The 27,751-nt window shown below is 41.9% G+C and overlaps 1 long non-coding RNA gene across 1 annotated transcript in view; it reads left to right on the forward strand.

Annotated features, from left to right (window-relative positions):
- Positions 1-14,963, forward strand: part of LOC148109497 (uncharacterized) — a 35,292-nt gene extending 20,329 nt beyond the window's left edge. The window contains exons 2-3 of the long non-coding RNA XR_015725845.1: positions 7,344-7,789; positions 10,473-14,963. This is a non-coding gene — a long non-coding RNA (uncharacterized LOC148109497). The remainder of the gene's footprint in view (positions 1-7,343; positions 7,790-10,472) is intronic.
- The last annotated feature ends 12,788 nt before the right edge of the window (positions 14,964-27,751 follow it).

A 27,751-nucleotide genomic window follows, 5' to 3' on the forward strand; every position in this document is an offset into this window, starting at 1 on the left:
AAAAAGTTTCTGTGGCTGATGTCACAGAGGTTGCAGCCTATGTTCTCGTCAAGGATTTTGATGGATTCCTGTCTCACATCGAGGTCTTTCATCCATTTGGAGTTTATCTTTGTGTATGGTGTGAGAGAGTGGTCAAGTTTCATTCTTTTGCATATAGCTGTCCAATTTTCCCAGCACCATTTATTGAAGAGACTGTCTTTTTTCCACTGGATGTTTTTTCCTGCTTTGTCGAAGATTAGTTGCCCACGGAGCCGAGGGTCCATTTCTGGGTTCTCTATTCTGTTCCATTGGTCTATGTGTCTGTTTTTGTGCCAGTACCATGCTGTCTTTGTGATCACAGCTTTGTAGTACAGCTTGAAATCCGGCATTGTGATGCCCCCAGCTTTGTTTTTCCTTTTCAACAGTTCCTTGGCGATTCGGGGCCTTTTCTGGTTCCACACAAATTTAAGGGCTGTTTGTTCCAGCTCTTTGAAAAATGTCATTGGTATTTTGATTGGGATGGCATTGAAAGTGTAGATTGCTCTGGGTAGCATAGACATTTTAACTATGTTTATTCTTCCGATCCACAAGCATGCAATATTTTTCCATCTTTTTGTGTCTTCTTCAATGTCTTTCATGAGTGATCTGTAGTTTCTAGAATATAGTTCCTTTACGTCTCTGGTTAAGTTAATTCCAAGGTAACGTATGGTTTTTGGTGCTATTGTAAATGGAATGGATTCCCTAATTTCTCTTTCTTCAGTCTCATTGTCTGTGTATAGAAATGCAACTGATTTCTGAGCATTGATTTTGTATCCTGCATATTATTGAATTGCTCTATAAGTTCTAGTAGTTTGGGAGTGGAGTCTTTTGGGTTTTCCATTTAGAGTATCACGTCATCTGCGAAGAGAGACAGTTCAACTTCCTCTGCCGATTTGGATACCTTTTATCCCTTTTTGTTGTCTGATTGCTGTTGCAAGGACTTCTAGTGCCATGTTGAATAATAATGGCAAGAATGGGCATCCTTGTCGTGTTCCTGATCTTAAGGGAATGGTTTCCAGCTTTTCCCCATTGAGAATGATATTTGCTGTAGGCTTTTCATGGATGGTTTTAATGAAATTGAGGAATGTACCCTCTATGCCTACACTCTGAAGGGTTTTAATCAGGAAAGGATGCTGTATTTTGTCAAATGCTTTATCTGCATCAATTGAGAGGATCATATGGTTGTTGACTCTTTTCTTGTTGATATGATCTATCACACTGATCGATTTGCGAATGTTGAACCACCCTTGCATCCCAGGGATGAATCTCGCTTGGTCATGATGGATAATCATTTAATGTACTGTCGGATCCTATTAGCTAGGATCTTGTTGAGAATTTTGGCGTCCATTTTGGCGTCTGTAATTCTCCTTTTTGATAAGGTCTTTGCCTGGTTTGGAGATCAAGGTAATACTGGCCTCATAGAATGAGTTTGGTAGCTTTCCTTCTGTTTCTATTTTTTGAAACAGCTTCAGGAGAATAGGTATTTTTTCTTCTTTGAATGTTTGGTAGAATTCCCCGGGGAATCCGTCAGGCCCTGGACTCTTGTTTTTGGGGAGGTTTCTGATCACTGCTTCAATCTCTTCATAATTAATTGGTCTATTTAAATAATCAATTTCTTCCTGATTCAGTCTTGGTAGTTTATAGGTTTCCAAGAAGTCATCCATTTCTTCCAAGATGCTTAATTTATTGGCATAAAGCTGTTGATACAAGTTTCTAATGATCCTTCCTATTTCATTGGTGTTGGTCATGATCTCTCCCCTTTCATTCATAATTTTATTAATTTGGGTCATTTCTCTATTCTTTTGAATAAGTCTGGCCAGTGGCTGATCGATCATATTTATTCTTTCAAAGAACTAGCTTCTAGTTCTGTTGATCTGCTCTACTGTGCTCCTGGTTTCTAATTCATTGATCTCTGCTCTAATCTTGATCACCTGCCTTCTTGTGCATGGGTTAGGCCTGTTCTTCTGTTCCAGCTCCAGTTTCGTGAGGTAAGCATATAAAAACCGCATTTTAGATTTTTCTATTCTTTTGAGTGAGGCTTGGATGGTTATGTATTTTCCCCTTAGGACTGCCTTTGCAGTGTCCCATAGGTTTTGGACTGATGTGTTTTCATTTTCATTGGTCTCCAAAAATTGTTTAATCTCTTTCTTAATTCCCTGGTTTACCCAATCTTTCTTGAGCAGGCTGGTTCTTAGTTTCCAAGTGTTTGAGTTTCTTCCAAATTTTTCCTTGTGATTTAGTTCCAGTTTCAAAGCATTGTGGTCTGAGAATATGCAGGGAATAATCTCAGTCTTTTGGTATCAGTTGAGACCTGTTTTGTGACTCAGTATATGGTCTATTCTGGAGAAAGTTCCATGTGCAATCGAAAAGAATGAATATTTTGTTGTTCTGGGTGTAGTGTTCTGTATATATCTATGAGGTCCATGTGGTCTAGTATGTCATTCAAAGCACTTGTTTCTTTGTTGATTTTCTGCTTAGGTGATCTGTCTATTGCTGAGAGCAGAGTGTTGAGGTCCCCTACTATTAATGTATTATTATCTATATGTCTCTTTATTCTGGTTAAGAGTTGGGTTTTGTATCTCTCTGCTCCCCTATTGGGGGCATAGCTATTTATAATTGTCATATCCACTTGTTGGATACATCCTTTAAGAATAATATAGTGTCCTTCTGTATCTCTAACTACAGTCTTTAGTTTAAAATTTAATCTGTCTGATATGAGAATTGCTACCCCAGCTTTCTTTTGAGGTCCATTGGCATGAAAAATGGTTTTCCATTCCTTCACTTTCAGTCTGGATGTATCTTTAGGTTCAAGATGAGTCTCTTGTAGACAGCAAATGGATGGGTCATGTCTTTTTATCCAATCTGCCACCCTGTGGCATTTTATGGGGACATTTAGGCCATTCACATTGAGAGTGATTATTGAGAGATATGTTTTAATGATGTCATGTTGCCTGTGAAGTCTTTGTTTCTATAGATTGTAAATTTCTGTTCTGTATTACTCTTGGGGACTTTTTACTTTTATAGAACCCCCCCTTAATATCTCATGTAGGTCTGGCTTGGTGGTGGTCACAAATTCCTTCAGTTTCTGCCAATCTTGGAAGGTCCTTATCTCTCCATCAATTCTGAATGACATCCTAGCTGGATAAATGATCCTTGGCTGCATGTTCTTCTCAGATAGAGCTTTGAAAATACCCTGCCAACCCTTCCTGGCCTGCCAGGTCTCTGTAGACAGGTCTGACGTTTTTCTGATATTGTCCCCTCTGTACTTAAAAATTTTCTTCCCCCTGGCTGCTTTCAATACTGTATCCTTGGATCTAAGATTTGCAAATTACACTATTATGTGATGTGGTGTAGGTCTTTTGTCATTGATCTTGGGAGGTGTCCTCTCTGCTTTTTGGACACTAATGGTTGTTTCCTTTGCCAGATTAGGGAAGTTCTCAGCTACAATTTGTTCTAATATCTCTCTAGACCTCTCTCTTTTTCCACCCCTTTGGGGATGCTGATGATTCTGACATTGGAACATTTCATTGAGTCAGTAATCTCCCATAATCTACATTCTTGAGATTGGATATTTTTGAGCCAAGTTTCCATTTTAACTTCCTCTTCTACCATCCCATCTTCCAATTCACTAATTCGTTCTTTGCCTCATTTACCCTGGCCGTCAGAGCGTCTAGTTTAGACTGCATTTGATTCATCGCATTTCTAATTTCTTCCAGATTTGCTCTCATTTCTGACCTTAGAGATTCTATATTCTCATTAATATTTTTGTTAATATTTTTTTTGAGTCTATACATCATCTTGACCATTGTTACTCTGAACTCAATTTCTGACAATATGGTTATATCCATATCCATCAGTTCTGTGGCAGAGGCCACAGACTCTATATCTTTTCTTTGTTGTGGGGGATTTCTCCTCCTCGTCATTCTGATGAGGAGAGGTTGCGGGGATGCCCAGAGCCCAAATTATTGACCAGGACCCAGGTCAATAGTAGTGTGCACTTGTTTTATAGGGACCTTAGGGATGTGGGCTTCTTGATTTTTCAGCCTGCCTTCTGCAGGAGGGGCCTGCTGCGCTGATACTTAGGCAACCCTGTTTGTGTAGAGTTGCCCCATCCCCTGTGAGAAGGGATGGGGATGGGCACAATGTGAACTGGTATTTCCGTACTTTTGTTCTCTGGCAGCTTGCCCTGGCGGTTTTCTGTGACTCTTCTGAGAGTCAGAGCAGCAGTGGGCGTATCCTAGCCTCTGTCTCAGAACAGAGAGATCACAGTCCGCTCTCCACTGAGCTCTCCTGGCCACTTTAACTCTGTTTCTGTTGGTGCTGCTAAAAACCCTGCAGCGTCTGGGGTTGTGTGCCCCACAGCCACTCTCCCCAGCCCTCGCTTCCAGGGCCAGCATGTCTCTGTCCTTTGTGCTTCTAACACCACCAGCTGCCCCCCGTTCCCACTTGCATTCCCGAGCTCCCTGTTTCAGTGTTGCTCACATGCACTCTGGAGCACTGGTTTTCCGTCTGGTCGCATGTACGCTCCCGAGCTCCCGGTTTCAGTCTGGTTCCAGTGAGCACTCCGGAGCTCCGGTTTTCAGTCTGGTCACGCGCGCATCCCCAGGCTCATGGTCTCAGTCTGCTTTCTCGTTGGTGCCAGTCTGGGAGTCCAGCCGGTCCCCAGTGCAGGTGGCTACTGCTTCCCAGGCCTGAGCGTGGTGGTTCTCTTCCCCTTCCGTTTATCTTCTGATATCTGTGCGTGTATTCATGGCTCCCCGCTTTGTACCTCAATACTTAGCGCTGGAGATGTTCGTTTGTAGAGATCCAGATGCGCCTCAGGCTGATTTCGTGAGTGTTCAGGATGGTCTGGTAGATAACCAGCTCGATTCAGGGGACCAGCTGAAAAAGGGGTCTCTTACGTCTCCACCATCTTTTTCCCCTCCTTTCTCTCTTCTCTTTAAAACATGCCGAAATGCCAGGTCAGTGCATCCTCAAGGTTATAGATGTCCACCTTAATTATTTTTGGAACTTGCAGCCTTTGGTTTGTTAAAAGATAAACTGAGGCATATTAAACATATTAAGAATTTATTTGAGCAAAAATCCATTGGAATCAGGCAGCACCAAATCAAAAGTGGTTAGGAGGGCTCCACCAGCAGTTGCTGCGGACGGACTTTTACAGAGAAGGAGCAAAGCAAAGAAAGGAAATTATTGGCTAGCTATAGCTGAAAGCCAAGCTGGCTGCTTATGATTGGTTTCCTTAGGTTTTGATTTTGTAACCTTGAAGCATTTATAGGCTTGCTTGTGGTTTGCTTCCCATAGGCTGCTAAGACACCTCAATCTAATGACCTCCTTCTTTAACCAATATTACAGGTTTTAATGATGATTTCAACTAAGGCTGAGTAAGAGTATCACACAATCTCCTCTTTCTATGTTTCTACTTTCCTCCCAATTTTACCTACAAAGCATATTTTGGATCAGTTGCTTTTCTTGATCTCCATGCCCACTCCTTTGCCCTGCTTGGCTCCCTCTCCAGTTTACTTCTGAGTGGGTGGGTCTGGGCATGTCACTCCTGCCTTAGGCTCTCCTGTGTCCCTGCTCCACTAGGGCCCAGGCCCAAAGCTGACCTGGTGAGAGATTGGCCTCCTCTCCCAATCTGCCCCCCAGAGCTTCCTTCCAGGTGCCTCCTGCTGCTCTCCTGTTGACAACTGCTCATTATCTTATCTTAGTATTAGATTCCTCAGCGCCAACTGATTTCCCCACAGATGACTGCCCGGTCCCCAGTTTAATTAGTGCATTCCCCTGTATTTTCACAGTAGTCTCAGTGACTTGATGACAATTTGTAATTATGTTTTTGTTTTGGGCATTTTGGTTGCCCAAGGCTGGGAGCTCACAGGATGTCTGACTCACTACCCCTGCACCCAGCCCCTTGGTAAACAGTAGATGCTCAATTTGTGTGTGAATGATGTATACGAGAAGCAGAATAATGAACATAAAAAAGCCTATCAAGGAAGAGATGATCTTGGTGTTCAGCAGCATCTTTATCCAACAGGTTGGATTATGAATGATTTTAATTTCCTATCTAAACATTGATGTTCTATCCAATTTTTCTGTAATGAAAATTAATTACTTTTGTATTCAGAGAAAATCCTTAAAAAAGGAAAGCCACATCACTGAGGCACCAATAGAGAGGGGAGGGATCCCCTCCCTAGGGCCCAGATCCAGGGCCCAGATCTTTGCAGAAGCTCAGGGAGATCTTGGTGGGGCTGGTCCCTGAAGAGGGGCTTCAGGGTGCCCATGAGATGTGGAAGGGGCAGGCTGGGCTGGGCTGCTGCTGTGGTCCCAAGGACTCCTGGGCTTGAGCAGAAGAGATGGTGCTCACCTACACAACGGTGGGCAGAGAGGTTGAGCCATGGAAAAGAAGGCACACTGTGGAATTAAAGTCGGCCTCTTTTTTTTGTTTTGAAGATTTTATTTATTTATTTGAGAGAGAGAGAGTGAGCACATGAGTGAGCACAAACACGAGCAGGGGTAGAGAGAGGGAGAGAATCTCAAGCAGACTCTGCACCCAGTGTGGAGCCTAATAGGGGCTCGATTACATGATTCTGAGATCATGACCAGAGCTGAAATCAAGAGTCAGCCAGCTTAACTGACTGAGTCACCCAGGTGCCTCTTGGCCTCTTTTTTAAGTGGTCAAGAGGTAGGGAATGAGTTGCTTTCTTCCTTCTACAGGCAGGTGGTGGTCCAGGAGGTGTGAGCTGGGTTAGTATGATGCCTCCTATAAAGGATGGTAATCTGCATTGTGGTTCCTGGGGCAAAACACTTTCTCCAGCGGAGTTTTCCAAATATAAAATGGTGTGAATAATGCATATTTGATGGCATTGCTATGAAGACAAATCGTGAATTTGAATGAAGGGCTTATAACAGGTTCTGACATGGCTGGCGCTCAATTGCTTACTCTAGTAACCAGCAACAAGTTTGTGGGGCCAGCTCCTTATGAGAGAGGCTTTCAATATTGCATGGTGTTCTGCCACTACCACGCATAATTCAGTTTCTCATGACCTAAATTTTCAAGCTGAATGGTTGTTTTCCAGTTACCTGCCAATATCCACTTTCTCAATACCACTCAGCAATTACATTGCTTCGCTCACTAATTTAGGTGGATAAAACACAGATGGATTCTTTAACAAATTTCCATGAACGAAAATGGGTTTCTGGAGTTGAATATCATGGCCTTGTTTGGGTCACTGATTTGAGGGTGAACATTGTGAAATGTCATTTCCAATCGCAGGTTTGTTTTTTTCTAGAACCTTGACCCACAGTGAAGCCTCTGCTCTTGCTTTCAGGGAAGGAGATGGCATGAAAACGACACTTTGTACTCTCACTTGCTTGCTTTTATGTGCACATCTGGACAAATTGAAAGCAGAGTGGAAAGCAGCACTTTCGTACACTTTCAGAGGTGCTTTGAAGATTGCCATCATCTGAATTGTCGAGTCAATCTTCACGATAGAGGAAGAAAAGCTGGCAGCAGCACAGAAGGAAAAATGGGGCAAACAGACAGAAGAGTGTGGGGTGGCTGGGTTGTGTCCCTGCCTCCTTCCAATTTTCAGCCGAAAGACCCAAGGACGGACAAAAGTGGAGTGAAGACGACAGGGTCTTGGCCGAAGCCTTTCATTCTGGCTTGAGATTCTTGGAAATGCTCTGACAGCTCCTTGTTCGTCAGTTTCACACATAAGCAAACAACTCGTAAAGACCAATTATTTATGCTGGTAAATAATACAGACAAATTAAGGTGAGTTAGGAAGTACACATTATATTCTAGTAATAATTTCTAGCATAAACATAAAATAGAGCCCATCATGCCCAGACTTGGGACCTGGAGCATCTTCAAGAACATCACAGCTGTCTCCTCTGCTTCCTTAAATGTGCTTTGGGGGCCCCTGGCCAGCAGTGGGGAGGGGTGGAGGTGTTCTGCAGATGCAGTGTCATTAAGAGGTTAGGTAGAGCTGGGAAAGATGGGGCACCGGGGACAGATCACAAAAGCTAGGCAATGCAGTCTAAATGGATCTTCAAAGAACCAGGGAGACATGTATAGGAAATTCAGCTCTCGAAGCCCAGAGACTGAAAATCAGGAAGGAGATACAGGGTACCTGGGAACAGGCATCGCCTGTGGGGTTTGCTTTGGGCTCCCAGCAGGGGTGAGTGAGTGGGATGACTGTGCTCAAAAGGCCAGGGTGGAAGTCCTGGGTCCTTACCAGGTCACAGCAGCTGGAAGGCAAAGAGTCTGCATGTTCATGATTAGGGTCTTTGTGTCCAGCCGAGTGAAGCTTGTCAGATATGCTCCGCTTGCTTCATGCAGGAAGTTCCTCACTGTTTACCATCTGGGGGCACAGTCAGAAGCATTTGTGGGCATCAAACAGGCATCCTAACACCCAGGGACTTGTGCCCTGTACAAGTCTGATGTCTGATGTCGCACCAGGGAACCGCTTGCCCACCCCCACCCTCACTGCACATCATCACACTTTCTTTCCATCCTTTGCCAAAGTGGTATGGTAAGAGCCTGGGCTGTGGAGCCTGGGCTCAAGTCCTGGCTTTGCTGCTCCTTAGCTCTGTGACCTAGGGTAAACAACTTAACCTCTCTGTGCTGCAGTTTCTGCTTTCATAAAAGGGTTATAATTAAGAGTACCCACCTCACAGTGCTGTTATTAGGAATACATGCAATAATATTTATACGACCTTCAAATAGAGGTTGTAGAAGTGTTAAATAAATCCCATCCCTTAGTGCTTGAAACCCTGCCAGTTTTTGGATTCCTTGAAGTGTGACCAGACACACAGCATCAATAACAGCTGAGGCTTCCAGCATGCATGATGTGTGAGAAAGTCCCAGCTGAAAATCTGAGGAGTTTAACCAGGAGATAAAGTTTTGCTCCTTTTTTTATATAGAATTTCCATCACTCATTTTATTCTGTCCCCTGCTTTCAAGCCTGTCTGCCTCTAGCCCATCTGAGATCGGTAATTTGTCCCCATGATCTCGGGGAATGATCCTTTCCATGATAATCTATTCTAATCACACTGGCTTGTTTGGATTCTCTGCTGCTAAGCAACACTTACTAACTTTCTTGTCCTTTTTTGTTCTTTTGACTATCCAGCTCAAAACAAGGAGCTCCTTTGCAACCAGGCAGGGCACAGTTCACAAAGGCACATGATAACAGAGCATGAGACAGCAGTGAGGCGGGTAAAATGGGCCCAGCCCTGCACTCTGGGAAGCTCTGAGATTCTGAGCGTCCAGATGGGAGCCAGCTGAGTGGGGATTGGGAAGGCAATGTTGTTTCCATGGAAAGGAGGCTTGACAGGTGCTCCAACACACTGGCCCAGCCCAGGACATGCTGCACGGTCACCTTGGCAATGCTGAAGACTGCCTTAGCCTCTCACTCCATCTCTGCACATCTCCTCTCCTGTCCCTGGCCTTAGTGTGAGTAGGAGGGAGCGGGAGGGTAGCACCTTGTTGACGTGGCTCCTGGCCTGGAAGTCTCTGGAATGTGCCTGGTAGAATGTGAGGTAAAGCTCATTTGATGAGTTCATAGAAAAGCTTTTCAGCCCAGGAACTAACTGTTTTGGCCTCAACTCAAACAAATGCTGCAGGCAATAAGGTTCTTGGATCTGTCCAAACTGTGAGTAAGCCACCGGCGAGGGGGGGTGGGGTGGCGGGGTTCTGCTCACCACACAGTACTCCAGCCTGCAGGTGAGCCCAGCGGGGCTTGCCCGGTACTGCACCTCCTTCCACAACACTGAAGGGACCGCTTTCTCTGTGGAAAGAGGCTGCTTTGAGGTCATAATTGTTCTACTGTTTATTTTCTCTAAACCACAGGGGTGGCCAATATTAGGAGCCACCAAAGGGTGCTTATTCCACGTGTTCTCAGTGACTGGTCACATGGGTTTGCTTCTGTTACCCAGGGCTACCCTTGTTCCTGGAGCATCACCTGACCTAGCTCACTTGTCTGTACAACAAGGGCCTGAAAATGCCACCGTCTGGGCAGCCGAGCAGAAGGCATTAGCGTTTCTGCCTTCCTAATAATGTAGCTAAAGTGCTGGGAACAAACATAACCCCTTGGCCTGCATGGGGTCTGATGTCTCTTTGTCTCTGAGCCATAACATTTTTGTTTATCGAAATTGGGTATATACAACATTTATTACATAGATTTTTTAAAAAATAAATAATATAACAATAATAAGAACAACACTTGGGCACCTCCCCTCTGTACCCATTAGCTTAAGAAGCCCTGGGCCTCTGGGTAACCCCTCCTCCTCCCTAGTCTTCAAGGTAACCACCACCTTGAATTTTGTGTTTAGCAGTTCCACTTTTCTTTATGGTTTACTCCAGAAGTTTCCCTAATCAATATATTCAGTTTTGCCTGATTCTTCATTTATATAAATGGAATCACATTGTAAGTATTCATCTGCAACATATTTTTCAGATATAAATCATTTTCCAAGGATTGATCCACATGGATGGTTTTAGCTGAGTTCCTGCTTTTTTAACCTTTACTACATAATGATCCATTGGACCCACGGGCAAGTATACCGTAATGTACTTATCTTTTCTCTGGTTGATGGTTATTGGGTTTGGTTCCATTTTCTTGCTTCTACACCCAGTGGAGCCGTGGACACACTTCTAGAACTCCTGTGCACAGGGCGACAATTTCTGCAGGGTGGCAGCTCTTCAACGTTTTGTTCTAGGACCATTTTACGCTCTTGAAAGGACTTCTGTTTATGTAGGTTGCATCTATTGATATTTACCATACCAAAAATGAACGGGAATGATTTAGAAATATTGAAGTCATTTAAAGTAACTATCCTACATCTGTTACATATTAACCTGAATAACATTTTAATGAAAATAACTTTTTAAAATCTTTAAAAAAGATTTCATTTATTTATTTGAGAGAGAGAGAGAGAGAGCACGCACATGCACACGGGGGGCGGGGCAGAAGGAGAGGGACGAGCAGACTCCTCGCTGAGAGGGAGCCCAACATGGGGCTCAATCCCAGGACCCTGAGATCATGACCTGAGCTGAAGTCAGATGCCTAACCAATGGAGCCACCCAGGTGCCCTGAAAATAACTATTTTTCAAAACAAAAAAATAGTGAGAGGAGTGGCATTGTTTTACATTTTTACAGATCTCTTTCATATCTGTCTGAACAGAAGGAAGCTGGATTCTCTTATCAATTTCTGTATTCAGTCAGTTGCAATTTGTTGTTTTGGTTGAAGTATAATGGAGAAAATCCAGCTTTACATGGTAAAAGGAAAAAATCTTAAAAAACTTTTTTGAGAATTGTGGATATTTTGATATGACACCAAAACTAAAGGGGAGGTTCTTTTTTAAAAGAACCCTTTTACATTCTATTACATCAAAGTACATTGCATTTTGAGTGGATCTTATACCCAAACATTATCTTCATCCACCAGTCATTTTGAAAATATTTGTTCACTGAGGTATGCAGATCTTCCAGATGTTGACATGCTTCATTAACAATACGAAAAAAATTATATTAATTTATATCATGCCTAATCTCACTTGAAAAGGCTTTAAATATTGGGGAGCTGTAGGGCACATGGTAGCAGAAGCAAAATTTCTACAGTTTTAATTTTTGCTTGAAAGGTCCAATTTGATTATTTGCAACAAATATTATCAGTTACTTTTATTTTTAAGTGACAGGCTCACCGGGTGATTTTTGAAAATGTGTCAACATGCTTTCAAATGAAATCAGTGTTTCATGAGAAAACAGCTAGTTCAGTTTTGAAAGGAATTTTGATTAATGAAACCATTGCATGCAGCGTAAGTGCTTTATGCTTCCCAGTTAGGCACATAGACGATTAAAAAGACATGCACTGAAGGGCTGAGATTTAGTAAAATGAATAACTTTTACCCCTTCATCAATGAGGTGAAATGCTTATGTGAAACTGACCTTTTATTTGTTAGCTGCAAGCGCTTGGCCATGATGAACATCATGCCTGCTAGTGTGGTTCGTGCCATTGCTTCGATTTGCGCTAAGCACCGTGATTACCCCACCATCGATCCAGCGCAAATGTCAATGCAGTGAAAAAAGCAAATTTGTCTTAAAATTATTATGAAGATAATTTTGCCTGGAGGACCACTCGAACATGTCTTTAGGGACCCCAGTGTCTGCCAGAGCACACGGTGAGAACCATGGCTCTAGGGCACAAACTTGGAATTGGTGGACTCTACAGCATGTTTACGTTCAACTTCAAAACTATAGCTAAAGTGTGTTCCAGAACGGCTCTGGCAATGTGTATGACATCCACCAGCAATGTATGGATCCTGGTTTGCTTAAGTCCTCTCTAAACTTGATACAGCCATATTTCTCCTCTTAACTTTGCGCCATTCTAGTGAGTATACTGAGGATTGATTTACCCTTTAGTGATAACATTTTAAAACTTTATTGAAATATATTAAGGAAGACTTCAAGTAATGGAGATAACATGTTGTTTGCCCACTTGTGTTCTTGAATAGGAATACACTTTTTAAAGTGCCAGAAGTTTATACAAATTCCATTATTTAATCTTTCCAACAGTTTTATGGTTATTACCTTTGCTTTCATTTCATACCCCAAAACTGAAGCTTAGTAAAGAAGCTCGCTCAAGATCTCATGGTGTGAAATAATAAGAAATATATATAATGTCTCTGTCCTGGTTCCTGCTAATACTTAGTCTTGGACTCCGGTTCCTGACAGAGAGCTCCTAAAACTTCTTTAATCTCCTGAGTGATGGAAGTGATAGGAGCATCTTCCACAGAGTTCCTAAATCTGTCAGAATTTCTTGGATGATAGAAACATCCTTTGTTCTAATGAGGCAACTCTTGGTGGGCTCCTGATGGGGGCTGGCCACCAAAAAGACCAAGCCATGATTAGAAGCTTTGACATTTCAGCATGAGCCCCCACCCTGTAGGGAGGAGAGACGAGCTAGAGAATGAGTTAATAACCATTTACACATGCATGATGGAGCCGCTGTAAACGCTACAGCTCAGGTTTCAGAGAACTTCTGGGTTGTTGAACACATCCATATGCTGGGAGGGTGGTGCACCCCAACTCCATGGGGCAGAAGCTCCTGTGCTCAGAACCCTTCCAGACTGAGCTCTCCCTATCTCTTCATCTGGTTGTTCATTTGTGTCCTTTATTGTATCCTTTATTATATAATGTCCCAGTGAATATAAGTAAGGCTTTCCCTGAGTTCTGTGAATTATTCTAGCAAATTATTAAAAGTTAAAGAGGGGGTCTTGGGAACCTCTGATTTGCAGCCAAGTTGGACTGAAGTGTGGTTAACCTGGCGACTCATCACCTGTGATTGGCATCTGAAGCTGGGGGGCAGTCTCGTGGGGCCGAGCCCTTAGCCCGTGGGATCTGATGTTAAGGTAAATAGTATCAGAATTGAATTGTAGGACACCCAGCTGATGTCAGAGAATAAGTAGGTGTGGGAAAAAAAACCCATACATTTGGCGTCAGAAGTGTTGAGTGAGTACAAAAACAGTTTTTCCTTTCACAAAGCTTGCTGGGAAAGTGAGTCCATACAGTTTTCCATCCCCATGCACTCAATCACTATGCCATATAGATGCTGGTAGGTGGGGGTTTAGGAAAAAGAGAGAAGGGGAGAAGAAACTACAAAATTTGCTTTTTACAGGGACTCCTGGGTGGCTCAGTCAGTTAAGTGTCTGCCTTTGGCTCAGGTCATGATCCCAGGGTCCTGGGATCTAGCCCTGCATCCAGCTCCCTGCTCAGCAGAGAGCCTGCTTCTACCTCTGCTGTTCCCCCTGCTTGTTCTCTCTCTCTGTCAAATAAATAAACAAATCTTTTTAAAAAATCTGTTTTTTTACATAAGGCTGTCATCAATTTCTAATTGAATGTTGGCTGGAATTTATTTGTATATGGGCTTCCAAATTCTTATAAATCTTTCTGGCTCATTTAATGCTCACAGTATTTTATCAGCTGCACTTCATGAAGAAGTGGTGTTGCACACCCACTTCCTGTATTGGCTGAGGAAGCGTTGTTTGTGGTATGTGGAAAATCACTCAAATGCCCTTCCAGGCAAGCTGGTCCAGAGGTCACAGAACAAAAGTGCTCATAGACCAAATTAAAATGTCTCAATCACATGGTTTATTCTATCAATTTAAATCACAGTGAGAAGCATAGGAAATAAAAAGGCAAGTTAGCACACTTAGGATAGGGCATACTCTCGGAATACTTATCACCTGGGGCCAGGATAGGCTGCCAATGAGCTGCCAGATGAAGACCTCATGATTATTAAGAACTCATGTGTATTTAGTATATCCTGTTCGCTGGGGTTTTTGGTAGTGCCTCTTGTATATTTATTGTATTATGAATATTTAGTACCGAAGTGCCTCATGAATATTAGATAAATCTTGGAACTTTCACCTATCTAGATATAACACACAAGATCTATTTATTAACTACTTATCTTACGTGTAACACACATTGTGATTTCTGTTTATGTTCTATGAACTTGTTGCTTACTAGCTTCTTATCAATTTAAACCATCTTAAAAGTTGTACCTGTTTGACCAACTATAAATTTCTTTATCTGATGGAATTGAATATTCTCAAAGCAAATGTACTTTATAGCTTGCAAAATGGCAATGTCAGGAATCATTATTTCTGTTCATTTTAAACAAAAGCAACACATTTGTGTAATTAATGTAGTTAACAGTTGCATCTAAGATTTGAACACTAGTGAAGTCTATGTTATTTTACGGATTGCTTTAGTCATCTGGGCTGCACTGTCTAAAAGGGTAGCCACTGGCCAGTGGCTACTGAGTACAACAGCTGTGGCTGGTCCAAATTGAGATGTGCTGTAAGTGTAATGGATGCACCAAATTCAAAGACTTAGTTTGGAAGAAAGAGCATAAAATATCTTATTAATAATTTGTATATTGATTACACCTTGAAATGATATTTTTATTATATTAAATTAATTAAACTATATTATTAAAAATAATTTCAGCTGTTTTATTTTTCCTTTTCTAATGTGGGTTCTAGAATATTTTAAATTAAATTAATTTAAAATCTAAAAAATAGCACGCTTTAATTGCCTATTAGATTTTGAAATACACCCATTAAAATGGATTAAAAACTTTTGCTGTTTATTTATTTATTTTTTAAAAAAGATTTTATTTATTTATTTGAGAGGGAGAGCGACCCAGAGAGAAGGAGCATGGGGAGGGGCGGAAGCAGGCTCCCCACTGAGCAGGGAGCCTGGTCTCAGTCTGGGGGCTCCACCCCAAGACTCTGGGGATCATGACCTAAGCCGAAGGCAGATGCTTAACCAACTGAGCTATCCAGGTGCCCCCAAAAAACTTTTGCTGTTCATTTTTCCAGTCTTTTTTAGCTTACTGAGATGTTCAAGTGAAGTTGTTCGCTCAAGGATGGCCATTCTCATGTAAAAAAATCAGTTATGGAGATCTGGTTCAAATGGCTGTTTTGGAAGATCCTGAACTCACCTCCTTCCATGGACACAGTCAATCTGCAGATACACATAAAACAATTTCCTCTGAAAAAAATCCTAAAGCTAGCTGAGTGACTCCCACACATTCAGCACATGAAAAAAAAAATCCATATCCACACTTATCATGAGGACAATTTATAATGTATAGAATTATTGAATCACTATGGGTACTCCTGAAACTAATGTTATTAGTTTCGAAGCAAGTAGGGGAGGCTAACAGACAATTTTACCATAAACTGCACCCCTGGCAGTGTGACCCATAGTTGAGAGAAAACTCAAAACCTGAGCTTCTCCCTGAAGAGAATAGAATTTGAACCCCTCATGGGGCACCCTAACTTATAAGGCCCGCACCTGAGAGACAAGCTCCCAGAACACCAGGTTTAAAAGCCTATGTGTCCACAAGCCCCACAGGGCCATAGAGAGCTGAGAAATGCCTTCCAAAGGGCTCATGTGCAGGCGCTCACCTGCTCCAGGGTCCAGTACAGAACAGCTGATGGAGAGGCGCCCGGACTTTATGTGCAGGAGGCTCATTTGCTTATCTTAAAATTAAGTTCTCATCATAGGAACAGGAATTTATAAGTACGTATGGTGACAGATGTTAACTAGACTTATTGTGGTGATTATTTTGTAATATATACAAATATCAAATCATTATGTTGTATACTGGAAACAGATAGAATGTTATATGACAGTTATACCTCAATAAAATAAAACACAATGTGTGAGGAAAAAAGTCAGGTATGCATTTTCATATTACGAGCTAGTGAGACCTCTTTTTAAGGTTAAAAGCTCTGTGTTCTCAATTATTTCACATTCATCTACATTTTTTTGCCTTCCCTCTAACGTTGCCAGTGTGTGCTTGCTCGATATAGAAAAAACATAAATGTTTCCTTTAATGAAGTTTGTACGAATGATTTATCTAATTCTCCTTTTAGTGTACCTTCCTTATGCTCTGACAATGAGGAAAAGCGTCGTGGCTTCAACCCCAGCTAAAATGATGGTCTGTTATACTTTATGTACCTGTATGTTCGGCATCCAGTGAGGCTAATTCAGGCTTCCTTTGATTTGTGTTCAAATGTCTTTTTCCCCCCTTGCCTGGAACCTATCTTGAGGAAGGCAAAAAGAGAATTTAAAACCTCCCAAGTGTTGGGTAAATTTGGGAACCATATAACCAAGAACGGAAGAGGCTGCTCATAAGATTCTTGCTGATATAATCTGGTATTAGAATTTCATTTTTGTCTGCGTCTCAGAAGGCACAACGAACATCACCCGCTGAATCTATGAACCTGTTCCCGGCTTGGAAAGGAAGGCACACTCTGGATGAGATGGGCATTTAAAACATGACCCTCTTTGCCCTTTTACCTTACTGTGCAAGTGATTGCCTTCACAGTTCCCTTGCAGAAGGGCTGGCAGGAGAATGAGACCTGCCTGTTCTGAGAGGTGGTGGGATGCAGTTAAACGTCTCCTAAGTTATTGCTTTATTTCACTACTTGTAGCTTAAAGCTGGTGCTGACAGGCCCCCTGAGAGCTCTCAGCAAGTGGTAGCAGCGGAAGTTAAATCATTACCTATGGGCCTGGTCAATGCATGTGTCCAGGGCAGATCAGGTGGTCCCTAATGGAAACCGTCTAGGTGCTCCTGAGACACGACATGGTATGAGAACCCTTCCTCTCCCATCTCAAATCTTGGCTGTCACATCGAGGAAGCGTGCTATTAGAAAATTCCAATTTGCAGGACTGTTTTCAGCAAGGAGGGGTCCGGACTGTGTTTGCCTTAAACGGAGCAGACACGGAACCAGAGAAAGTAGAGCAGTAGGAACCTTGGAGACAACGTGGCAAAGTGTTCAACAGCAAATGGGCAAAACTGTGTAGCTGTCTTCTTACATCTGAAACCTGGCACCCTCCAACACCTTGTCCTATCCTCATTTCAAAGACCTTTCCAAATGACGATTTGTCACTTTTCTAAAAACTATATGAAGTGTTCCAAGCAATTATGCAGGAACAGTAAAGGGAACATTTGTCTCTTTACTCAGTCTTTCACATTGCTCTCTGAAAACAAATGGTTTTGTTTCTAATTGTTTCTCTTTTTCTCTCTCCTTTTTTTTTTTTTTGATGTGCTTTCTCACTCTCAGCCTCCACTGTAAAAGGACATTGGGTGAACTGTCTATTATTTAAATCATCCTTCCAACAGCAAAACCCTGTGCCTTGAGTGATTCCAGTTTGGGAGGAATTAAGACAAAAAGTCAATTCCTTATTTGCACATAGTGTCTTGACACATTAATAAAACAATCCAGAATGACTAATCATAATATTTTTGAGTTATAAATTATCTATCTCATAGTTGTAGTCATTAATGCCAAATGAAAATGAGAGCTAAATGGCGATGTTAGCCATAATGCCATTGTAGAGTTCCTCAGGGATATACATTATACTTTAATAAAGCAATAACTTAGGAGAATTTTGTTATTGCAGTGAATTCTGGAGTAGTATTATTGCTTTAGAGGAAACTCAATTCTAAAAATCTTATTTCCAGTCACACATCTGAAAATATATTGAAACTTATTGCTTTTAATCTCAAATTTGGTTATCAACTCTTAATTATTATCATTATTAGGCTTCTCTCCCAAAACTTGTGCTTTATATGTACCTCTGAATACCTCTCCAGCCCTTGGGAGTCACCTTCCCTGTTAATTTCTTTTTTTTTTAAGATTTTATTTATTCATTTGAGAGACAGTGAGAAAGAGAGAGAGAGAGCACAAGCAGGGGGAGGGGAGTGGCAGAGGGAGAGGGAGAATCAGACTCCTCTCTGAGCAGGGAACCTGATGTGGGGCTCAATCCCTGGACTCTAGGATCATAACCAGAGCAGAAGGCAGATGCTTAACTGACTGAGCTACCTTGATGCCCCTTCGCTATTAATTTCTAAACAAAATAATTGAGTCCTCATCTTACATGACTGCAGCAAGTTCAGTCCCATTCCAAAGAGTGTCTCTGAAGGTCCTGGGCTGTGGTGAGAGTTTTTTCCTGGTTGTTACTTGTTCCTTCTTGCTTCCGGTGACTTCTAGTTGGTTGCCTTCCATCTCTGGTCACTCATGATGTCACTATCTCTGTGAATCTCTCCATCCATTGTATCCCCATCCCAGGTACTGAACTGGTCCCATCCCCTATAGTCCATAAGACAGAGCAAGTGAGCACAGGGCTGGTGTGGAGGCTAGGAGACGACACAGTGGGAGTATAACCCAGAGCAGGAGATGGTTCACACCTCTCTGTCCTCATAGTCACAGCCTGCACTCTCAGAATCCTTCTCTACCCACCCCACCCCCCTTTCTCCTGAATGCCTCCTCCAGGTGGCAGGGATGGGGGTATGTGTCTTCTAATCATGCTTTTCTTCCCCATGGAACACATGGGAGCCAACTCCCTGACAACACGTCTGTCAGTGGGAAATCCAAATCTTCTTAACTCATATTCATCCCTATAGAGAAGAATTCCACCACTACAGTGGTTTTTCCATATTTAAGCATAATGAAATAAACATAGTCGGAAGCATGTACATTTGTTTTATTTCACCAAACTTCAGGATCGGCTTGTACCTGTATGAGCAAAATTGATAATAAAATTACTCCTCCCAGGATAAAGATAAAGTCTCCCCATGGATACTAGCTACTAGCTTAGATGCATAAATGACTGAAGTTTTAAAATAGCACAGTTTAGGTGGCTATTTATCAAATCTTAAACAGTTAACACTGAAGTTAAATTGGTATCATTGACATAAAATATTAATCATTAATTGTAATGATTTTGATTTGATTTGATTTTTTTAACTGAAGCATAGTTGACATACACGGTTACATTAGTTTCGGGTGTATAACACGGTGATTCAACATCTCTATATGCTAGGCTATGCTCACCACAAGTGTAGTTACCGTCTCTCACCATACAAGGCTATTACAATACCTTTGACTATATTCCCTATGCTGCGCCTTTCATCCTGGTGACTTATTCCTTCCATAACTGGAAAACTGTACCTCCCACTTTCCTTTACCCATTTTGCCTATCCTTTTGATCCCCTTCCTTCTGACAACCAACAGTTTATTCTCTCTACTTATGGGTCTGTTTCTGTTTTTTTCCTTTTGTTAGTTTTAGATTCCACATAATAAGTAAATCATATGGTATTTGTCTTTCTCTGCCTGAGAAAGTCTATCCAGGTTGTCACAAATGGCAAGATCTCATTCTCTTTTATGGCTGAGTAATATTCTGTTGTATATATGTACATCACATCTTCTTTATCCATTCATTTTTTTGAATAAATAAAAGGTTTTATTTGTCTCACATAATGTTCAGAGGTGGGCAGTCCAGAGCAGGAACAGAACTCAACACTTGCCCCCCACCAATGCCCACTCCTGCATCCCCAGTGTATCGTCTTGTGGTTGCAAGGTGTCTGGAAATCTCTAACCAGAGCCACAGGGGGAGAAACCAAAAATGGAAAGGGAGGAGGGAAGGAGGTGGCACCAGCAGAGTTCTTATTTTTGAGCCTGTTTCAATAGTTCTGATTATATTTCTATATCACAATATCTACTGTTGTGTGACAAATCACTCTGAAATTAAGTGTCTGAAAAAACAACCACATATCAATGCTCATGGGTCTCTGGGTCAACTTGGAAATTCTGCTGATCTGAGCCAGGCCTGGCTGATCTCAGTTGGGTGCACTCATGTGCCTGCATCGCCCAGTGGGTCAGAATGATGGCCAACCTTGGATGACTTCGGATGGCCCCACTTACATGTCTGGTGTTGTCAGGCTGTCAGCTGGCAAGGTGGAGGATATGTCCCATCATCTAGCAGGCTAGCTGGGTTTGTTCACATGATAGCTACAGCAGGCTTCCAAGAGAGTGGGTAGAAATATGCAAGGACTCTTAAGACTTAGTCCCAGACCTGGTACAATGTCACTCCTTCTATTGCCCCAAAGTCATGAGGTCAACTCAGAGTCAATGTGGAGAAACAGGCTTCATCACTTTTTTTCCTTAATGTTTTGGATTTTTCTTTTATTAAGGTATAATCGACATAGGATATATTAGTTTCAGGTATAAGATAGTAACGATTTAACAATTACAACAAAAACACTAGATGTGAACCAGAAAGCTAGCTACAGTTGACATTGCTTAGAAATACTTGAAGATGTGTGAAAAGAGGTAGTACAGTGTGGTCAGAGTATAGACTGGCTGGGTTTAAATTCAGCCTCTACCAATGAATAACTTCAGAAGCTTGGAAATTTGACCTAATTTCTCTGAGCTTCAGATCCTTCATCAGAAATGATGATGATGTTGATGATGATGCTAATAGTAACAAACTGACTCATGTCTCTTGGGAGGTTTAATGAGATTGGCCAAGGAAAGCCCATAGCACAGTGCCAGGTATGTAGCTTCTAAAATAATGCATCTGGAGACTTGTTAATCCCACATTTCAGAACACTTGGTCCTTGACTTCGTTTGGGAATACATTTCAGTAGACAGTCATGCTCTTCTTTATAACACTGGTGGACAACTTTCCAAGTTTTGAAGTTTTAATCTTTCATTTAATGAGCAGATTTTTCCTTGGCTTGATGACAACTTTCAATACTCTGAGCTACTTCCAATAATTCTGTTTCCTTTTCTTTATAGGGCATGTAGTGAATTTTTTTAAATGTTTTTTTATTATATTATGTTAGTCACCATACAGTACATCCCTGGTTTCTGATGCAAAGTTCGATGATTCATTAGTTGCGTGTAACACCCAGTGCACCATGCAATATGTGCCCTCCTTACTACCTATCACCAGTCTATCCCATTCCCCCACCCCCCTCCCCTCTGAAGCCCTTAGTCTGTTCTCAGAGTCCAAAGTCTCTCATGCTTCATTCCCCCTTCTGATTACCCCCCTTTCTTTATCCCTTTCTTCCCCTACTGATCTTCCTAGTTCTTATGTTCCATAGATGAGAGAAACCATATAATTGTCTTTCTCTGCTTGACTTATTTCACTTAGCATTATCTCCTCCAGTGCCGTCCATGTTGCAGCAAATGTTGAGAACTCGTTCTTTCTGATAGCTGAGTAATATTCCATTGTATATATGGACCACAGCTTCTTAATCCAGTCATCTGTTGAAGGGCATCTCGGTTCCTTCCATGATTTAGCTATTGTGCACAATGCCACTATGAACATTGGGGTGCATATGGCCGTTCTCTTCACTACGTCTTTATCTCTGGTTTAAATACCCAGCGTTGCAATGGCTGGGTCATAAAGTAGCTCAATTTTTAACTTTTTAAGGAACCTCCACACTGTTTTCCAGAGTGGCTGCACCAACCTGCATTCCCACCAATAATGTAGGAGGGATCCCGTTTCTCCACATCCTCTCCAGCAATTGCTGTTTCCTGCCTTGTTGATTTTTGCCATTCTAACTGGCATAAGGTGGTATCTTAGTGTGGTTTTGATTTGAATTTCCCTGATGGATAATGATTTTGAACATTTTTTCATGTGTCTGCTGGCCATTTGTATATCCTCATTGGAAAAGTGTCTGTTCATATCTTCTGCCCATTTTATGATTTATTTGTTTCTCGCGTATTGAGTTTGAGAAGTTCTTTGTAGATCTTGGATACCAGTCTTTTATCTGTAGTATCATTTGCAAATATATTCTCCCATTCCGTGGGCTGCCTCTTAGTTTTTTTGACTGTTTCCTTGGCTGTGCAGAAGCTTTCTATTTTGATGAAGTCCCACATGTTCATTTTATCTTTTGTTTCTCTTGCCTTTGGAGATATGTCATGACAAAGGTTGCTTTGGCTAATGTCATAGAGGTTGTTGCCTATGTTATCCTCCAGGATTTTGATGGATTCCTGTCTCACATCGAGGTCTTTCATCCATTTAGAGTTTATCTTTGTGTGTGGTGTGAGAGAGTGGTCAAGTTTCATTCTTTTGCATGTAGCTGTCCAATTTTCCCAGCACCATTTATTGAAGAGACTGTCTTTTTTCCACTGGATGTTTTTTTCCTGCTTTATCAAAGATTAGTTGCCCAAAGAGCCGAGGGTCCATTTCTGGGTTCTCTATTCTGTTCCATTGGTCTATGTGCTGTTTTTGTGCCAGTACCATGCTGTCTTTGTGATCACAGCTTTGTAGTACAGCTCGAAATCTGGCATTGTGATGCCTCCAGCTTTGTTTTTCCTTTTCAACAGTTCCTTGGCGATTCGGGGCCTTTTCTGGTTCCACACAAGTTTAAGGACTATTTGTTCCAGTTCCTTGAAAAATGTCATCGGTATTTTGATTGGGATAGCATTGAAAGTGTAGATTGCTCTGGGTAGCATGGACATTTTAACTATGTTAATTCTTCCGATCCATGAGCATGGAATATTTTTCCATCTTTTTGTGTCTTCCTCAATGCCTTTCAAGACTGATTTATAGTTTCTAGAATATAGATCTTTTATAACTCTGGTTAATTCCAAGGTAACGTATGGTTTTTGGTGCTATTGTAAATGGGATGGATTCCCTAATTTCTCTTTCTTCAGTCTCATTATTCGTGTATAGAAATGCAACTGATTTCTGAGCATTGATTTTGTATCCCGCCACATTACTGAATTGCTCTGTAACTTCTAGTAGTTTGGGAGTGGCTTCTTTTGGGTTTTCCATATAGAGTATCATGTCATCTGCGAAGAGAGACAGTTTGACTTCTTCTTTGCCGATTTGGATACCTTTTATCCCTTTTTGCTGTGTGATCGCATTTGCAAGGACTTCTAGTACTATGTTGAATAATAGTGGCGAGAGTGGGCATCCTTGTCGTGTTCCTGATCTTAAGGGAAAGGCTTCCAGCTTTTCCCCGTTGAGAATAATATTTGCTGTTGACTTTTCATAGATGGCTTTTATGAGCTTGTGAAATGAACCCTCTATTCCTACACTCTAAAGGGTTATAATCAGAAATGGATGCTGTATTTTGTCAAATGCTTTTTCTGAATCTATTGAACGAATCATATGATTTCTGAATTTTTGTTTCTGAATAAAATCTAAGACACTGATAAATTTGCGAATGTTGTACCACCCCTGCATCTCAGGGATGAATCCCACTTGGTCATGATGGATAATCCTTTTAATGTACTGTTGGATTCTATTTGCCAGGATCTTGTTGAGGATTTTGGCATCCATATTCATTAGGGAAATTGGTCTGTAATTCTCCTTTTTGTTGGGGTCTTTGCCTGGTTTGGGGATCAATGTAATATTAGCCTCATAGAATGAGTTTGGTATGTTTCCTTCTGTTTCTATTTTTTGAAATAGCTTTAGGAGAATAGGTATTATTTCTTCTTTGAATGTTTGGTAGAATTCCCCAGGAAAACCATCCGGGCCTGGAGTTTTATTTTTTGGAAGATTGTTTATCACTGACTCAATCTCTTCATAATTAATTGGCCTGTTTAAAAAATCAATTTCTTCCTGTTTCAGTCTTGGTAATTTGTGGGTTTCCAGGAAGACCTCCATCTCTTCCAGATTGCTTAATTTATTGGCATAAAGCTGTTGTTAAACGTTTCTATTAATCCTTCCAATTTCATTGTCATTGGTTGTGACCTCTCCTTTTTCATTCATAATTTTATTAATTTGGGTCCTTTCTCTATTCTTTTTGATAAGTCTTTCCAGAGGTCTGTCAATTTTATTAATTCTCTCAAAAAACTAGCTAGTTCTGTTGATCTGCTCTACTGTACTCCTGGTTTCTTATTCGTTGATTTCTGTTCTAATCTTGGTCAACTGCTTCCTCGTGTGTGGATTAGGCCTATCCCTCTCTTGCTGTTCCATCTTCTTGAGGTGAGAATATAAAAACTGCATTTTAGATTTTTCTATTATTTTGAGTGAGGCTTGGATGGCTATGTATTTCCCCCTTAGGACTGCCTTTGCAGTATCCCATAGGTTTTGGACTGTTGTATTTTCATTCTCATTGGTCTCCATAAATTGTTTAAGTTGATTTTTGATTTCCTGGTTTATCAAATCATTCCTGAGCAGGATGGTTCTTAGTCTCCAAGTGTTTGAGTTTCTTCCAAAATTTTCCTTGCGGGTGAGTTCCACTTTCAAAGCACTGTGGTCCGAGAATATGCAGGGAATAATTTCAGTCTTTTGGTATCGATTGAGACCTGTTTTGTGTCCCAGAACATGGTCTATTCTTGAGAATGTTCCATGGGCATTAGAATAGAATGAGTATTCTTTGGTTCTGGGGTGTAGTGTTCTATATATATCTATGAAGTCCAACTCGTCGAGTATGGCATTCAAAGCCTTTGATTCTTTGCTTAGTTTTTGCCAGGGTGTTCTGTCTATTTCTGATAGTGGGGTGTTGAGGTCCCCTACTATTAATGTATTTTTATCTATATGTCTCTTTATTCTGGTTAAGAGTTGGCTTGTGTATCTTGCTGCTCCCCCAGTGGGGGCATATATATTTATAATTGTCATATCCACTTGTTGGATACATCCTTTAAGAATAATATAGCGCACTTCTGTGTCTCTAACTATAGTCTTCAGTTTAAAATCCAATCTATCTGATATGAGAATTGCTACCCCAGCTTTCTTTTGAGGTCCATTTGTGTGAAAGATGGTACTCCATCCCTTTACTTTGAGTCTGAATGTATCTTTGGGTTCAAAATGAGTCTCTTGTAGACAGCAAATGGATGGGTCATTTCTTTTTATCCAATCTGCAACCCTGTGGTATTTTATGGGAGAATTTAAGCCATTCACATTAAGACTGAATACTGAGAGATATGATTTTAATGATGCCATGTTGCCGGTAAAGTCTTTGTTTGTATCGGTTTTGACTTTCTGTTTTGTATCACTCTTGGGGCCTTTTTACCTTTATAGAACCCCCCTTAATATCTCCTGTAGGGCTGGTTTCATGGTTATGAAATTGGTTAATGACTGGCGATTCTGGAAGGTCTTTATTTCTCCATCAATTCTGAATGACAGCCTTGCCGGATAAAGGATCCTTGGCTGCATGTTTTTCTCTGAAAGAGTTTTAAAAATGCCCCCCCAACCCTTTCTCTCATTCCAGGTCTGTGTAGACAGGTCTGCCATAATTCTGATACCTTTGCCTTGGTACGTGAGAAATTTCTTTGCCCTGGCCGCTTTCAATACTGTATCATTGGATCTAATATTTGCGAATGCACTATGACGTGACGTGGCGTAGGTTTGTCATGGTTGAGCTTGGGAGGGGTCCTCTCTGCCTCTTGGACACAAATGTTTGTTTCCCTTCCTAGATTAGGGAAGTTTTCAGCTACAATTTGTTCAAATATCTCTTCTAGTCCTCTGTTTTTCTCCACCCCCTCGGGGATGCCGATGATTCTGACATTGGATCGTTTCATTGAGTCAGTAATCTCCCATAACCTACATTCATGGGCATGGATATTTTAAGTCCAGCTTCTATTTTTGTTTTTTCTTCTACTAACCCGTCCTCCAATTCGCTAATACGTTCCTATGCCTCATTTACCCTGGCCGTCAGAGCCTCTAGTTTTGCCTGCATTTGGCTCATAGAATTTTTAATTTCTGCCAGATTCGCTCTCATTTCCGCCCTTAGAGATTCTATATTCTCATTACCATTTTCGTTAATACTTTTTCAAGTCTACACATCATCTTGACCATTGTTACTCTGAATTCCATTTCTGATAATTTGGTTACATCCATATCCATTATTTCTGTGGCAGAGGCCACAGACTCATTGTCTTTTCTTTGCTGGGGGGGATTTCTCCTTCTCGTCATTCTGATGAGGAGAGGTTGCGGGGTTGTCCAGAGCCCAGATTGTTGACCGGGACCCAGGCCGTGGGCCCTTTTGGATCTTAGGGATGTGGGCTTCTTGATTTTTCAGGCTGCCTTCTGGGGGAGGGGCCTGCCCTGTGGATACTCAGGCAACCCTGTTTGGGTAGAGTCTCCTTGTCCCCTGCGAGGGGGGATGGGGATGGGCACCCTGTGAGCCGGTGTTTCCAGGCTTTTGTTCTCTGGCGTCTTTCCCTGGCGGTTTGCTGTGCCTCTTCTGAGAGACAGAGCAGCAGTGGCCGAATCTCAGCCTCTGTCACAGAACAGAGGGGATCGCGGGCCATTCTCCACTTATGATCTGGCCACTTTAACTCTGTTTCTGTTGGTGCTGCTCAACCCCGCAATGTCCCAGGATGTGCCCCACACCCGGCAACCCAGCCCTCACTTCCAGGGCTGGCGCGTCTCTGTCCTTTGTGTTTCTAACACCGCCAGCCACCAGCCACCAGCCGCCCCTGTGGTCCCGGAGCTCCTGGTCTCAGTCTGTATCCAGTGAGCACACCGGAGTTCCGTGAGAAGTCTGGTGGCATGTGCTCCCAGCTCACGGTCACAGTCTGTTTTCTCACGGGTGCTGTCCGCGAGTCCACCCGCTCCCCCGTGCAGGTGGCTACCGCTTCCTGGCGCCCGAATGCGCAGCTCTCTCCCCCTTCCTGTATCGTCCGATATCTGTGCGTGGTTTCATGGCTCCCCGCTATGTACCTCAATACTTAGAGCTGGAGATGTTCATTTGGAGAGATCCAGATGTATCTTTTTGCGTCTCAGGTTGATTCCGTGGATGTTCAGGATGGTCTCTTACCTATCCAACTCGACTCAGGTGAGCAGCTGAAAAATGGGTCCCCTACTCCTCTGCCATCTTAACCCTCTAAAAAACTATTTATTTATTTATTTATTTATTTATTTGATGTATAGTTCGATGATTCATTAGTTGCGTATAACCCCCAGTGCACCATGCAATACGTGCCCTCCTTACTACCCATTACCAGCCTATCCCATTCCCCTACCCTCCTCCCTTCTGAAGCCCTCAGTTTGTTTCTCAGAGTCCAAAGTCTCTCATGCTTCATTCCCCCTTCTGATTACTCCCCCTTTCTTTATCCCTTTCTTCTCCTACCGATCTTCCTAGTTCTTACATTCCATAGATGAGAGAAACCATATAATTGTCTTTCTCTGCTTGACTTATTTCACTTAGCATTATCTCCTCCAGTGCCGTTCATGTTGCAGCAAATGTTGAGAAATTGTTCTTTTTGATAGCTGAGTAATATTCCATTGTATATATGGAACACATCTTCTTAATCCAGCTATCTGTTGAAGGGCATCTCGGCTCCTTCCATGATTTAGCTATTGTGGACAATGTCACTATGAACATTGGGGTGCATATGGCCCTTCTCTTCAGTACGTCTGTATATTTGGTTTAAATACCCAGTAGTGCAATGGCTGGATCATAG

The sequence above is a fragment of the Ursus americanus genome, chromosome 9 (assembly GCF_024610735.1).
Source record: "Ursus americanus isolate L20-20 chromosome 9, mUrsAme1.1.p, whole genome shotgun sequence".
Classification (NCBI taxonomy): domain Eukaryota; kingdom Metazoa; phylum Chordata; class Mammalia; order Carnivora; family Ursidae; genus Ursus; species Ursus americanus.